Source organism: Haliotis rubra, unplaced genomic scaffold, assembly GCF_003918875.1.
Source record: "Haliotis rubra isolate DU_JTF1 unplaced genomic scaffold, ASM391887v1 Scf845, whole genome shotgun sequence".
Lineage (NCBI taxonomy): Eukaryota > Metazoa > Mollusca > Gastropoda > Lepetellida > Haliotidae > Haliotis > Haliotis rubra.
The window spans coordinates 264,652-279,960 of NW_025767574.1; the positions used below are offsets into that span (position 1 = coordinate 264,652).

Sequence of the window (15,309 nt, forward strand, 5' to 3'; positions counted from 1 at the left end):
AGTACGGGTGACGACACCGGATGTTGAAGGCAGCAAGGCGTCCTTGCACCTTTTGGGCGCTGAAATGACGTTGACTTGTCCCAATTGTCCTCCTTGCCTAATCATCAGCTGTTTGGAACCGATTTCGCAAGTGTGAAACTCGGATATTGCGGTTTTGTCGAGCTGTTATCACAGGTGGTGCACCAGGTCGCGGACGATCAGCAACACTTCCGGTAGCCCGAAAACGTTGTCTGAGTCGACTTACAGTGGATGGATGCACATTAAAGTGCCTTGCAATCATCACATCTGAAGCACCTTGGCTGACCATACCGATAACCTCATTCCTTTCGTCTTGTGTCAAGTGTGGCATTTTCTCAAAGTGATTGAGTTCCACAATTCCTTGTGCTTTTACAGGGCCTGGGTGCGGGTAATGCATGTGCACAATGTGTTTCATGAATGTGGTTGTGTTTACGAGAAATGTCAAAGGTTCAGTTTTAAGTATCAAAGTTCATGTGAGAGGAATGCTCCGGGACTCGAACTCGAAATGGGCCAGAATAACAGCCTTTTATCCCTACCTCTTCTGTATCGCAGGAAAAAATCTTCAATAGAACTTTTGTAAGTTTCAGGACAACAAATACCAATTGAGTTTTTAATGGCTTTCAGTATATTATCCAAGCGGTACCAAATGGCAGATAGTTTCTCATTTTCTGTAATTTGTAAAGAAATATTATACCCCAATGTGTTATGATGACTAATATCTCGTTAACCACATTACCCACATATGTGAAATTTTGTATATGGCTTTGTTAATAATTACTTCAAACTATTAGACATCGAGAATATAGTTAGGCTGACTACTTTTTGAACGCCCCTCGTGTGCATATATAATGGTATTACCTCAACATTCCCTTATTTCTCTATGTATGCAGTCAGTCTATGGCAAAGAAACATGTACCAAGTTAATGTTCGACCTTACACTGATGATGAGGGTTCAAAAGTCGGACAAATATGTCAATGAAATGTTTTGTTCTCAAAATCAGGGAAAACTTCAAGCAATAACGAATGTGATCATGTGATAAATAAGTTGTTTACAACAGGATTATCAAAGGTGAACTGGATTACCGAGGTCCATTTTGTTCCTCAACCATGACGTTTACGTCTGGCCCAAAGGATCGTCAGGCTTGTCAGCAAACATGCGGCCACTAGTTCCAAGAGTTCGACGATGGTGAGTATGCTGGCCCCAAGAAACAGTCCAATCTGGCCACCAATATTGGCTGCACAAGTAGACAATATCATGTCAGCTTGACATTAAGTATGCGTGGTTAGTATTTCTGTGTCAGCAAGGTGTCAATGGCAGTTCTATCTTTCCAAAGGTAATAAATTTTATCCTTTTGGAGAAGAAACTAAACAACACATTTGTAAGTCCTTCCAGTAAACTATTCTGTATAAATTGTATTTAGTGTACTGTGAGAGCAATGTTGAACATGCTCATTTGCCTTAAACGTTAAAAGCAATAATTCGGTGCTATCGAACCAAGGATCACAAACCAGTCAGACCACGGACTGCATTGTTCTTCTACAGGGCTAGCTACTGCGACCCAACTAACTTGAAAACATTGCCCCTAAGAAAGGCATTGAAATACAACAAATTAATAAACCTTGATACCGACCAAATAGTTCACCCAACTCCAGTTCTGGTACGTGCTCGGTCCTTTCAACTACCATGCTGACAATTCTGATTTGTAGAACCAGGTAATTTTGTCTGGATGATATAAAGACATGAGTAAAGAGTTGCTCCACAGAACCTGCTGAGATTATAAATTCAGTGACAAAACCTATAGGTGTATGCTTTGTTGTAATTGTTGAGACATGTTTCCATTGTTATTTCTTAACTATCAAGTTCCTATGCATCTTGTTGAGTAAATTCAAAGATATATCAAATCAGTGTAGATCCGAGAAACGATGGATGGTTTGCTGCAGTACCATGGATGATACTTGTATGAATGATCTTTGTTAGTTCTTTTTGATGTAATGATTGTAATCGTATCGGGCATATTGTTTACACAATCGCTTATCTATGCAATTTGTAATTTTAAAGATGGAATACTAATTTATCAAAGATATGCTTCACCACAGATCAATTCTCACCTTATCTTGTCAGGGGTATATGCCGCATTCAGTAAAGTAGACGGGAAGGTGACATTTGATGGCAGTACCATGGATGATACCTGTATGTCATACGATGTCTCTTCACATGGGTACTGACATGCACAACTCTTCCCCATCCTGGCTTCCCACTGTACTTGATCTAAACACAAATAAAGAGTTTTGCATTAAGCAAATCCATATGGCCCTAAGTGATATGGTGTTAGTAAGTTGTATTTCACCTTTATTGTGTAAGTTTATATTGACTTTACTCGTCACTATGTGTCATGTTGAAAGATGTTCGTACATTATATGTATAAATTACATTACACATAAATCATGACACCAGTTCCTGTTAAAAAATTGTGTACAATATACAAGGATTCTCTCTGCCCGTTCCCTTCCTGTTTGTACCAAAACGGTTTTAAGAGGGAGAACTCGTTTTCAATGTCAGAAAGTGTTTGCTTGAAACAAGGAGCCTTTGCATGTTTGTTTCTGGCAGCCATCGGCAGTTGAGGATGCGCTTACCCTGTTGCGACTTCATTGTAGCGTCATTATGTTATAGTGATGTTTAGACACACGCTTATGATATGGTCTTGCTTTTGCAGCTTTTACTATGGACAATCAACAAAAATAATGCATCTGTACCACGAAAATGTCAGTGCTGTATATATAGGATATACGTGTTTGCAATTTCAGTGAAATGGAAATGATCTTACCGTAACATGTTTTCACTTCCTTCACAGAGCAGTGTCGTAAACTGACTCTTGCTGAAAAATATATCACCAGTCAATGTAATACAAAGCACCTATTCAACTAGAAGTTCGAATTTAATAATTCAAATGTGTTTAAATGCCACAGGTTCAAGAACTATCTTAAAATGAAGTGAATCTTTTCTGCATTGTAAAATGTTATTTGTGTATTGTTAAGGTTAAATGGGAAAAGGAAAAAGAACCTCAACCCACAACTTAGAAGAGATTCCAACCAATAGTTTCAAGAAATGCCCTAAGTAAAAACGAGCGTATTCGTCTTCTGTGATATCATTTTGATACTTACATCAAAATGGCAAGAACTGTGTTGTTGCTTTCATTGGGATGTAAAGTGTTCATTGCTTTTGAAAATGGGAAAGGTATCTTGCTGTGGTTCCCATCCGGCTGTGCAGTTACAGGCATCCATGGCAGCCTTATTGGAGCACTCCAAAAGACACCCGTCAAAGCTGTACACCTCGAACCACTCCAGAGGGTTGACAAAGTCCGAGGCTGTAGTGTCTATACAATCCGTCCCGCGGGTATTATAGGGGTCTGGAAGGTACTTCATCTGAGGGCATGTATCAACAGACGCCTCTTAACAACATCGTAAGGACATGTTATTGTTGGCAAAGTTGGATTCCAGATGCATGAGATTGTATGCTCTAATCCGACAGGCGTGTCCAAGATATTGATGGCCCCGCAATTCACTGTGCATGGTTGTGTCTCTTCCGAGTGCCAGAAACATCCAACACTGGTTCGAATCCTAGTTCACCATCATTGTGCTTCCAGCTTTTTCAGCCCCACTACTTTTTCCACCACTTTGCTGGGAATTTACCAGATTCTCGTTATTTAAACGGGTGAAATTAACTGATTTCGATGTTATGTTGTGTGTACTTATAAACCTATTCTGCATTTTAACTCAGGATTCAAAATTGATTTTTTAAGACATAATTCTCTCTTGACACAAACTCACCTTCTTCTTTGTCAGCCCTATGCGTGTCGACGTCCCGACCAATACACCAATCAATGAATGATCACTGTAGCTTGGCGCTGTTTCAGGTTCATCGATATATACCTGATTCAACAAAAAGAAGATGACATCGTAATATCGAATTGGAAGTTTAAGAGTGAGTGAGTGAGTTCAGTTTTACGCCACTTAGAACAATATTCCAGCTATATCACGGCGCGGAAGTTTAAGAGTGCACCCTTCATACCAAATATACATGCCTTTATATTTGGTATGAAAACATGATGGCTTCTTTTTTTAGCCCGACTTTAAATTTTTAGCGAACTAAACAAAGTTAGAAATAACTGACTTAAACATTCTTTGCCCGGTTATTATACTGCTTCTTGGATTTTTTAGCAATATTTCAGCTACATGACGGCAGTCTGTAAATATTTGAGAATGGTCGAGACAAACCAGTGACTGAAATGATAAGAAAGGATCCACATCGTCAGAGTGTGTTGTACAAAAATTCAATCAAGTCATGCAGTCTGGCAATCTGAATGTGAAAGATAGAATTGTCTGACGTTAAGTCATCTCAATGGAGAATGTTGGTCTGGAAATGTCATTGATTGTTATACTACATTCGTCTTAGACTATGAACACATTTAATATAGAGTCGTTTGCTATTAGACTCCAAGGCACATGTGTGTGCCTGTCAGAATTATCTTTACCTATTATGATATTTACCTGCACCCCTGCCTCGTACGTAGCTCCCTCCAGATAGGTATCTTGCATGATGTCAATAGACATGAACAGTGCTGTGTGTTCAGACTCAAGACTGACTGACTGACTGAGTTTGGTTTTACGCCGCTTTTAGCAATATTCCAGCAACATCACGGCGGGGAACACCAGAAATGGGCTTCACACATTGTACCCACGTGGGGATTCGAACCCGGGTCTTCGGCGTGACGAGCCAACGCTTTAACCATTAGGCTACCCCACCGCCCCTCAGACTCAAGAGCATTGACATCAGCGTTAGCGTTGAAGGTGAAGCAGCGATGATCTTGCTTCTGACTGTAGTTCAAGCTTTCCTGGAGGATTCGGTTGTTTTTGAAGAATATGACTTATATCTTCTTTTTTGTATGCCCCACCAACCCAGAATTTAACATTATCGAGTTTATCGAGCTCTCTCTCTTCCTGGCCGTCCCAGTCAACTTGCGGTGACATGTGTGCAAGGTCCCCAGAGCTGCGAAGATAGGCTAGCTCTGCGTTAGTTAGGTTCTGTTCGCTTATGTCAAACTTGTTCAGGGTGCATATAGTGATAGCAGGAAACCTGATCTGTTGTTTGCGTTCTCTTGTAATCTTGGTGATGAAGCTGTAGCTGTAGTACTTCTTGTAAAGATCAGCCAGCACACTCAGACTCACCCCAATCATTGTTAAAAGCAGCAATGCCCATAATATTCTGAAACAGTAATATACACTGGGTTACTGCTTTTTAGAGACAACGTTTGTAGAATTATTGATTCTCATTTGTTCTCGGTCATTTTTGGTTTTGATTTTGACTAGACACCGTGACCAGCTGAGCAATCATTTTACTGACTGGGTTGCACGTAAAAATAGAGTAAAGAGGCAATCACACGTGTGTGTTTCGGATCGTAAGAAGATAGACCTTGGGAGTTAAGAACAAATACTGTGTTCGATACTATATATTTCAGCCTGTATCCTCTTTATCATATAAATTCTAAAGCTCTGTTGTCACAAAAAGACATTACACATTTTCCAGGTGTTTGGGTTTTGACAACAGACAATATAGTTCTAACTAAAACCTGTTTCTTATGAAGTGGCATAACTTTGTTTGATCCACATACCATAAATTATCTCATTACATTTCCTAAGCTATTGTATTGATCGTCATGGAGACGGTTTTTAGTTATTTCATAAGACTAGATACAATATAAGTATCTCATTGTTGAATATGACACTTTACAGCTTGACACTCTCTCTCTCTATAAACAGTATAACAAATGGGCATTATATTTGGCCATCTAAATATGGCACTAATGCACACGTCTTGGTGGCATATAGGGAATATTCCAGGGAGACTACTTCAGTCGTTTGCATTTTTGTTTGTCTTTAAATCCTTTGAGCTTCCTGCTCTATAAAGAGGAGGGTTACCATCTTACACCTCAGCACAGATCCCCAACACCGCTTACTCATCTCCTTTGCCTGGATTACATCGAGCTCCCTGCCAAAGGAGATACCAATTTGAAAGAGCAGGTTCTCCTTGTCGAGTCCTGTTCTAATGATATTGGCATGTCATTTGGACTCGACAAATGTAATACTCTTCAACTGAAACGTGGCAAGGTAACTAATGACGGATCGGTCAAGTTACAGGGTGAGGAGTTACTGAGTATCTTTTTGAAGATCATATGCCTACACCTATCTTGGAATGTAAGTTCGAGACAAGCTCCAGAATGTAAAGATTCAAGGCAAATTTCGGACTGAGTATATACTCGCTTACAGAAAATCGGGAGCTTAGAGCTAAATGCTCGAAACAGGGTCAAAGCCACCAATACTTTTGCTGTGCCAGTTCTTTCCTATTCCTTTGATTGGACAGAACAAGACATCCAGAGTCTTGATCGCCTGACCAGAAGGATCATGTCTGATAACAGAGCCCACCACCTTCGCTCCTCTCTCAATTGTTTATATATGCCAATCAATTCGTGAGGTCGGGGTTTGATTAATGTGGAGGCTCTTCATGACAAAATTTCATTGTGTACTTTTGCACATATTTATTTCTGGGATGATCCTCTGGTGATGCATGTCAAGACTCATGATGACAGCAAGGAATTCCACAGCTATTTTAATTGTGCCAAAGTTGTTAGAGAGAATCTGAAATTTGAGGCTGATTTTGTGGATGGTGGTGTGCTGATGGACGGTGCAGCAATGGGAGTAAACCAGGTGAAATCCTTTACCAAGTCTGCTCAGAGTCGGTCATTTGTAGAGAAGCTCTTTGAGAAACCATTGCATCGTGTGTACATGCAGTGTGAAAAGCAGAACAGTAATCCAACCGACTTTTTCACTACGTCGGGTAGTCTTAAATTTGAAACTGACCGCTTTCTTTTTGCTGCACAAGACCAGTCACTTCCCACTCGCAATCGCCAAAATGTGATTCTAAAAGAAAATATTTGCATGAAATGTCGATTGTGCAATGAATTTACAGAGACTGTCAGTGGAAGCCCTTCCTTGGCACAAACAGCATATCTTAAACGACATGATGGCATGGCTCGTTGCTTTTACTACCGTCTCCGCCATGCCTGTGGTTTTAACTCTGGGGTCCATCCGTGGTACGACCGTGAACATGTCCGGGGCGTCATGAAAAATGCTGCTTTCAAACTTCTGTGGAATATCCCCATATACAGCCTGAAAAGAATACCTCCCAACAAACCTGATCTTGTCCATTTTCATAAAGCTAATGAATTTATTTATAAAATTGAATTCCATTCCCTTTTGACAGCAACGTGATTGGCAAGATTCAGGAAAAGCATGATAAATATGTGGACCTCGCCTTTGAAATGACTCGCTTGCATCCAAAGTACACTGTCGTCAGACTCCCCATTGTTCTCGGTGCCCTTGGTTTGGTACCTTCTCATCTCTTTGCACAGATCAGGAGAGTGCCCAGGGTCTCCAAAGGGGGCACAGCCCTTCTGACACACTGGGTAATGCAGAAAGCTGCAGTGTTGGGGAGTCTACATGTAGTACGGAAAGTTCTTGGTGTGTTTGACTGGGTAGTGTTTCCTGGGGAAAGTTTGTAAGTCCCCATGGTCCCTAGTATGGTGATCTACCTTCAGTTGTTGGCGAACTATAGCCTATTTTTATATTGTGCTGTCCCCTATAGTTGAAATGTTTTAGATTTAATTACTAGTTTTAAATTCGAATCTGTGATAATCTAGTTATTTTACTGTCCTTCGTTGACAGGTTTTTACAGTTTACCATTACTTACTATGCATAAAATTAATTGTTCTCGTCACGATATGGCTGAAATATTGCCGATGTGACGTTCAATTTTAACTCACTCACTCACTCCTGGGGGAAAGTCCCATTTGCTGTCTAAGCTGCGTGTAGAGGGGGGCAAGGGCCTTGAGCTGAAGATGAACCTTACCAGCCTGACTGTGCTAGGGTCACCCGAACCCTATCTGCTGCATATTTACCTTACTCTGTAAAACATGATCCTTTGAGCTTTCTGCTCAATAAAAAAAGGAGGGTTACCACCACTTACCTCCTTTACATTGATGACATCGAGCTCCTTGCCAAATGAGATACCAATTTGAAAGTGCAGGTTCTCCTTGTCAAGTCCTTTTCTTGAGCAAGTTGTTTAAGATCAAGCCTACACTTATCTTGGAATGCAAGTTCGAGACAATCTCCAGAACGTAAAGATTCAAGACAAACTTCGAACTGAGTACAAACTCACTTAAAGAAAATCTGGAGCTCAGAGCTAAATGCTCGAAACAAGGTCAAAGCCACCAATACTTTTGCTGTGCCAGTTCTTTCCTATTTCTTTGGAGTAGTTGATTGGACAAAACAAGATACCCAGAGTCTTGACCGCCTGGCACAGTTTAGGAGAGTGCCCGGCTTCTCCAAAGGGAGCACAGCCCTTCGGACCCTCTGGGTCTACATATTCTCAGGAAGGATCAGTCTGGACTAGTGAAAGCTATACAACATGTGGAGCAAGTGGTCGACAAACTGATACAGTTTGGTTACATGAAAGCTGAGATTATTGAAAAACCTCAAACCTCCTTTGACTGTGCTGGAGAACTGCTGTCTATCTTACCTAGACGAGGGGCCCACTGGCTCTTTTGTAGAGCTTTGGAGGAATGTGGAGTGACAGAAGCAATGATATTTCTGGGTCTTGACACTCCTGATCCTACTGACAAAATTCTAAAAGAAAGTTACAGAAAAACAGAAAATATGACGTGTAATCGAGTGGATAGTCTTACCCCCAGAGCGATTGATTGTGCTCACCTTGAAACACTGGCTGGAGCTCCCAAGTGTGTTCCAGCAAATAGGACGTCATGAAGTCTAGTCACTCAGGTTCTTATGCACATATGGGGACTAACCTGTATGCCACATTGGATGATGAGCATGGTGTGGGTCTAGGACAGTTGGAAATGAATCCACAAAAAGGGAAAGTCATACCTACTGCAAAAGGTATTCTGTTGTCCCTAGACCAGTGGAAGCAACAAGGATAATGTACAGAAGTCATGGAAGAGTTTGTACCAGAATTGAAAGATATGGTGCTGTGTATGCTACAGGAAGATCATCAGAACCAGGAGCTTTAATGTGTTCCTTCTGTAACCCTAGAGACTGCAGTCACTGAGTGTAAAACTATTTTTGTTTAGACACTGAACTGTGTAGACGTGTTTCCGTTTCTCTCCCCCTTGGATATCATGGATGTGTGAGGACATTACCCCTTCAGCGAGACTGCCCTTGCTGATTGCTGTGTATTAAGTGCTAAATCCGATTGGACATCATTCGAGAAATGGCTCGGTTCGTTTAAGGACTGTCCTTTGCAGATGAAACAGTGTCCTAGTCAAATGGCCAAGGCAGGATTTGTGTACTTAATCAGAGGGGACGCTTGCAAGTGTTTTCAATGTGGTCTCGTTCTCAAGAACTGGGAAGTAGATGATGATCCCTGGGTCGAACATAAAAAAATGGTCTCAATACTGTCAGCATTTGGCTCTGAGGGAGTACCTCAGAAAGATGTGACCCGCTGAGGTAGTCATGTGGATTTACATATGTAACTAAGAGTGTGATGTTCGTTGTAAAATACTGTATATTTTCATTTGTTAAACATTTGTGATTTGGTAAAAAATAAATATTAGAATATATTTGCATTGGTTGTCTGTGACTCATTTGGAGTCATTTCGTGGGAAGTGTATCTCAAGCGTACGTATTACGATTCAAAACATTTTGGGAGTTATGCTGGCCCTGTTGAGTTCTATGAAGCTGTGAAAGGTCAGTTAAGACTGTGGATATCTATATCAAAGGCCACGAGGACTTTCTAATTTCATTTATCTGTGGACCAGTGACAGTGACACTTCATCTCAAGCTGCTCCCGTTTTGGTTTTCATCACGAATCCGCGATAAAAAGTGTTTGAACCTGATGTTGATATTACCTGCCCAGAGCGGAAGCGAAAGGAGACCCTTATGATTCGATATGCGTGGTGGAGAAAAATCTGCCATGATGTCTGTAGATCGAATTTTGGAATTGTATGTCTCAGAATGGAAGAAAAGGACCCACATACCTCAGAACAGCCCAAAATGTATTTCATCACTCCTACTCAACAAATGGTCGAAAAGGCAGAGGCGCTTATTCAGATGCAGAAGTCTATTAAAGGGGCATCCAGCTAAAAGCCAGGAAATTAATTTCGTCCCAGAATTGCACAAAGAAACGGAAGATTAATGTTTAAATAAAAGCAGCTAGTAGACTGGTTAGCCGTCATTTAGACTAGGACCCCCATGCAGTCATCAACAATGTGGCTCATGTGCAATCACAACTTTCCAAGTAGGGATGTCATGCTCAACATGGACGAGCAATGCAACCACCTCAAGTACCACCACAAACACCACAGTTACCACCACCACTACCTCCCCCTCCATAGCCACACTCAGAGCCACAGAGCCACGCTCAGATCCACAGGGCCACAGAGCCATTTGGCAGCCATAGGGAGCGATAGGGAGTCATTCAGCAGCTACTATAGTAGGATTTGTTTGATAAATGAATTACATTCAATACAGTGGATCATGTAAGGAAAGACTGTCCTGTACCTGATTGTTCAGCTTGACATTTTTTGAGAGTACCCACTCATTTATCAAAAGTACACAAGATAGATTCAGATGGAAAACAACCCTGGTTGAAAGAGATGAACAGAATGACTGAAGTCAATTTACTTAAGTCGGATCCATGACAGTTTCCTCCTCCCCCTTCATCAAAGCTGACTTGGCAGCAGCAGTCGATACCAAATGGTCTCCTTACATCTGCACACCATCTAAACCAACTGCAACCACATCGATCAGAAAGTGCTAATCAGTCTTTTGAAGAATTTAGGCTACTACATCCATTCACCATGCTCGTCTCTGGGCCGACCTCCTGTGGAAAAACATGCTTAGCAAAGAAGATTCTAGAAAGGAAGAACATTAGACCATATCCTGAACATATCATATGGCTCTACAACAGATGGCAGTCACTGTGTAATGCCATTCAAAACTGTGTTTATCAAAGTGTTGAAGTTCATCAAGGCATTCCTTCTGACCTCGAAAAAGATCTAGACCCAAGTGTTATGAACGTCACTATCCTTGATGACTTACTGTTGACAGCGAGCAAAGAACCACGCATTGCAGATCTCTTTGCCAAAGGAAGTCATCATCATAATCTCCCTGTGATAGCCTTGAACCAGAATTTGTATTACAGCAAAGACCCTACTCAAAGACGAAACTGTCATTATCTGCTTCTGTTCAACAATCCTATTGATAAACAACCCATCATGATTTGGCAAAGCAAATGTATCTAGAATATTATTAATATTTCATCGACCCATTCCAAAGAGCTACCCAGAATCCTTATGGATACTTGTTGGTGGATGTAAAACCACAAACACCATTTGCGACTTTGTCCCAATGCATTCAGTTTAAAGTAGACCTCCAAGCCAAGACAATTCAGTGCGAGACTTACAGAGTGAGCAGATGTGAAGAAAACCTCCCAACAATGCCAACTTGTGATGTCTGTGGACTCACAAGCACGATTTGCAAAACATAGAAGAAACAAGTGTCCCAAAAAGTCCCCAGTAAGTCGACGTGGGATACCCTAAATGGGATTCAAAAGGAAGCGGGAGGAAGGCAACTTCTCTGCTGTGCAGACACCTTGTCATCTGGCGGACTGTGACTACTGTGGTCAGGTGTTTAGCATATACCACAATTTACAAAGACATTTACATGACAAACATTCTCCTGATATGGAAATTGACGGTAAGGAATATTAAAGTGATGTTAAAGATGATGAAAATAAGAAGAAAACAAGATTGATGACCTGGAACAGCAAGATATAAGACAAATGTATTTACATATGCACAAGTTGAATAAAGCCTTTTTCCATGAGAAGGGGCGGTGGGGTAGCCTAGTTGTTAAAGCGTTGGCTCGTCACGCCGAAGACCCGGGTTCGATTCCCCACATGGGCACAATGTGTTAAGCCCATTTCTGGTGTCCCCCTCCTGTTTAGATGTTAATCAGCAACATACCTGTTTTCTTGGCCTTTGCCAGCGTGATGAACGTCTAATGCCTGCATCACTTCAGCCTTTGTTCCTATACTAAGCTGACACACGGATGTATAACAGAGGCATACTGTTCAAAGCAGCGTTAAACCCAACCCATGCCCTCACTACAATATGTAAATAGGTAAAGCAACACATACAAAATACAATAACAATAGACTTGATAGGAAATACAATTTATATAAGGATAAATATCCCTTTGTACACACTGTATATGAAATAATGGAGATATACAATATTCTTCTCAGTCAGCAGAAATTATGAGGTCATTTTATAAGTAATTCGTAGGGCAAAACAGAAGACTGAAGTTTTTTGTTTATTTTTTAACTTTCGCTCTTTATGTCAGTGTCATTTATTCTACACAAACATAGAGCAACGTAGATGTTATAGCAAAGAAACACGTGATTCTAATACAGTTTCCAAAAGTTTCCATTTCCATCATTTCGTTGGGCACATATATTTTCCACTTGGTATAAAAAAATTATGAATATATATAAAAACAATATGTGAGAGAGCAGACAATGTGGATAGTAGTTATTATTGATGATAATCCCCAACGTTTAGATACTTGGAACATAATGAAGCTCATCAAAGGAAGCTCCGAAGGTGCGACTCTTGACGTCGTAGCATTTCACGTAGGGACAACATCCATACAACTCTGTACTAGGATGTCTCATAACTTTTGTTATAACTTCTCATTCAAGAAGAAATATTTTGTCACATTTTCTCTTGTATATAATATGAAAAATACACATAGATGAATTTTCGAATTGCATCTCTACGTATACCCTTATTTCCTCTCATGAATGGATATTACATTATGTAGGTAATGCTTACAAACCAAACACATCACTCCGTGTTATTGTTGGTCCTGTCCACCACCACCTGTCAAGGACAAGATGATCGTTTCTGACAATGATTAATTGATGACTGACTGACTGAGTTTAGTTTTACGCCGCTTTTAGCAATATTCCAGCAATATCACGGCGGGGGGACACCAGAAATGGGCTTAACACATTGTGCCAATGTAGGGAATCGAACCCGGGTCTTCGGCGTGACGAGCCAACGCTTTAACCACTAGGCTACCCCACCGCCCGATTAAGTGATGATGTCAACAAAAGGACAAGTAGTCATTGATGGTGAGCTAACAAAAAAGCACAATCAGTGCAGGAAATAACATACATGGAACATGACGAAGCTCATCAAAGGAAGCTCCGAAGGTGCGACTCTTGACCTAGCATTCCACGTAGGGGCATCATTAATACAACCCTGTACGAGGATGTCTCATAACTCTTGTTGAATATTACGTTTTCGCCCAGGGATAATTTCACAATTGCCCAACCACTAAACTATGTGGATGGTAGTGAAAATGGAGCTTCATTCTATTGAAGTATCACATTTTACCCAAATGGAATTCAGATTTGGGCGTTGTTGGCAGTGCTGTCTAAACTTTTGATGTGGTTGCTCTGGATTGTTCCTCGTGGCATTCCTTGACTTTAACTCCGTTATTCAATTTCACAGTGATTTTAGTTCAATGTTGCTAAATTGAGCTTAAAACAACAGCAGCTCACGTTTTTGCAAAACTAGAATACCCTCAACGAAAATGCAGTTTTATCTGAATGGTAAATGATTGCTGCTCTACCAGTTTCATCACTTTGTACCGTTTTCACCAAAGAAAATAGCAGTTCTACGAACTGTGTGTGGCTGAGGTCCGAGGTTTATACCTTGCCCAGAGCGACATGAAGCCGACATACACACATGCAGTCACTGGTTCTAGTAGTTCGATAATGGTGAGTATTCCGGCTCCAAGGAACAGTCCCATTTCACCTCCAGCTATGGCTGCAGGGAGAGAAAAAAATGCCCTTTGAACAAAATTCTCACGGAATAAACAATAATCAAATAAAATATAACTTCCAGGTATTATTATATCAAAGAGACGTCTTAGTTCACATGATGCCTGGAAACAGAAATTTAATAATTTAAATTTGACTTTTAATATTGCTGTAAATTTCCGCACTCAGCAACATTCTAGATATATGACGTTGTCCTCTAAACCATCTGGTTTCGACAAACATGTGAATAACATTATAAGCCGTCGGCGGCACCATACCCGATACATTAAGTCGCCTCTAATGATCACTCACAAGAGGCTGTTGGAGACCTATTTCCATATTACAACCCTATGCTAAATGTATCCTATAGTTGGAATATTGAATTTAACACTCCAGGTTAAGAATTCAGCTTGTTTCTTTTTCCCACATTGGGGAGGATCCATGACAACGAGTGTGGTGCTGACAAACGATGGGGCTGGTATCTCTCAATCTCCAGATCCTGGATCGTCCAACTCACAGTGAATTGTGCTTTTGTAAAGAGAGTTTTAAACTTGACGTTCAAGAAGAAATATTTTGTCACATTTTCTCTCGCATACAATATGAAAAATACACATGGATGAATTTTCGAATTCCCCTTCCGTGTATACCCTTATTTCTTCTCATGAATGGATAGTGCTACACGTGTGAAAGTTATGGTACAAACCAAACACATCACTTCGTGTTATTGTTGGTACATGTTCCGTCCTGTCCACCACCATGCTGGAAAAGCCGATGTCCAGGACAAGATGATCATTTCTGACAATGATTAAGTGATGATGTCAACAAAAGGACAAAGTAACCAGTAATGGTAAGCTAACAAAACTCACAATCAGTGCAGAAAATCACAGACGTAATTGACAGTCAGATAAAGTTTGCTTTGATTTGGTTGTTGTTTAACGCCACACTCAGCAATATTCCAGCTATATGGCGGAGGTCTAAAAATGATCGAGTCTGCACCACACAAGCCAGTGATTAGTCAGATAAACAGTAGAAAATATCTTTGTGAATAAAGATAAACATTCAATTAGTCTTTACCGCCAGGATCCAATTTTCATTAGTTCATTACTTCTTGTCTGTCAGTACCATTAGCCTAATGGTAATGTAGCACTAATACTATACTAATACGATTTTTCGCAGTTAAGGGGCCTTATTATACGCAATGAGGACAGGAATTGTTCTGGCATTGCTTCCAAACAGGATGCTTTCAAAGTGTTTCTTCTATTTTATCATATACTACCTGAATGCCAAATGGCCGCTCTGTAACATTGAAACACTTTGTAGGACCCCGTGCCA

At 40.6% G+C, this 15,309-nt stretch overlaps 1 long non-coding RNA gene across 1 annotated transcript; it reads right to left on the reverse strand.

Annotated features, from left to right (window-relative positions):
- Window positions 1-1,713: 1,713 nt before the first annotated feature.
- On the reverse strand, window positions 1,714-2,902 carry LOC124262566. The gene is made up of 3 exons (XR_006894635.1): window positions 2,843-2,902; window positions 2,127-2,286; window positions 1,714-1,740 (listed from the first exon to the last, which is right to left on the reverse strand). It is a non-coding gene; the product is annotated as an uncharacterized LOC124262566 (long non-coding RNA).
- Window positions 2,903-15,309: the final 12,407 nt, after the last annotated feature.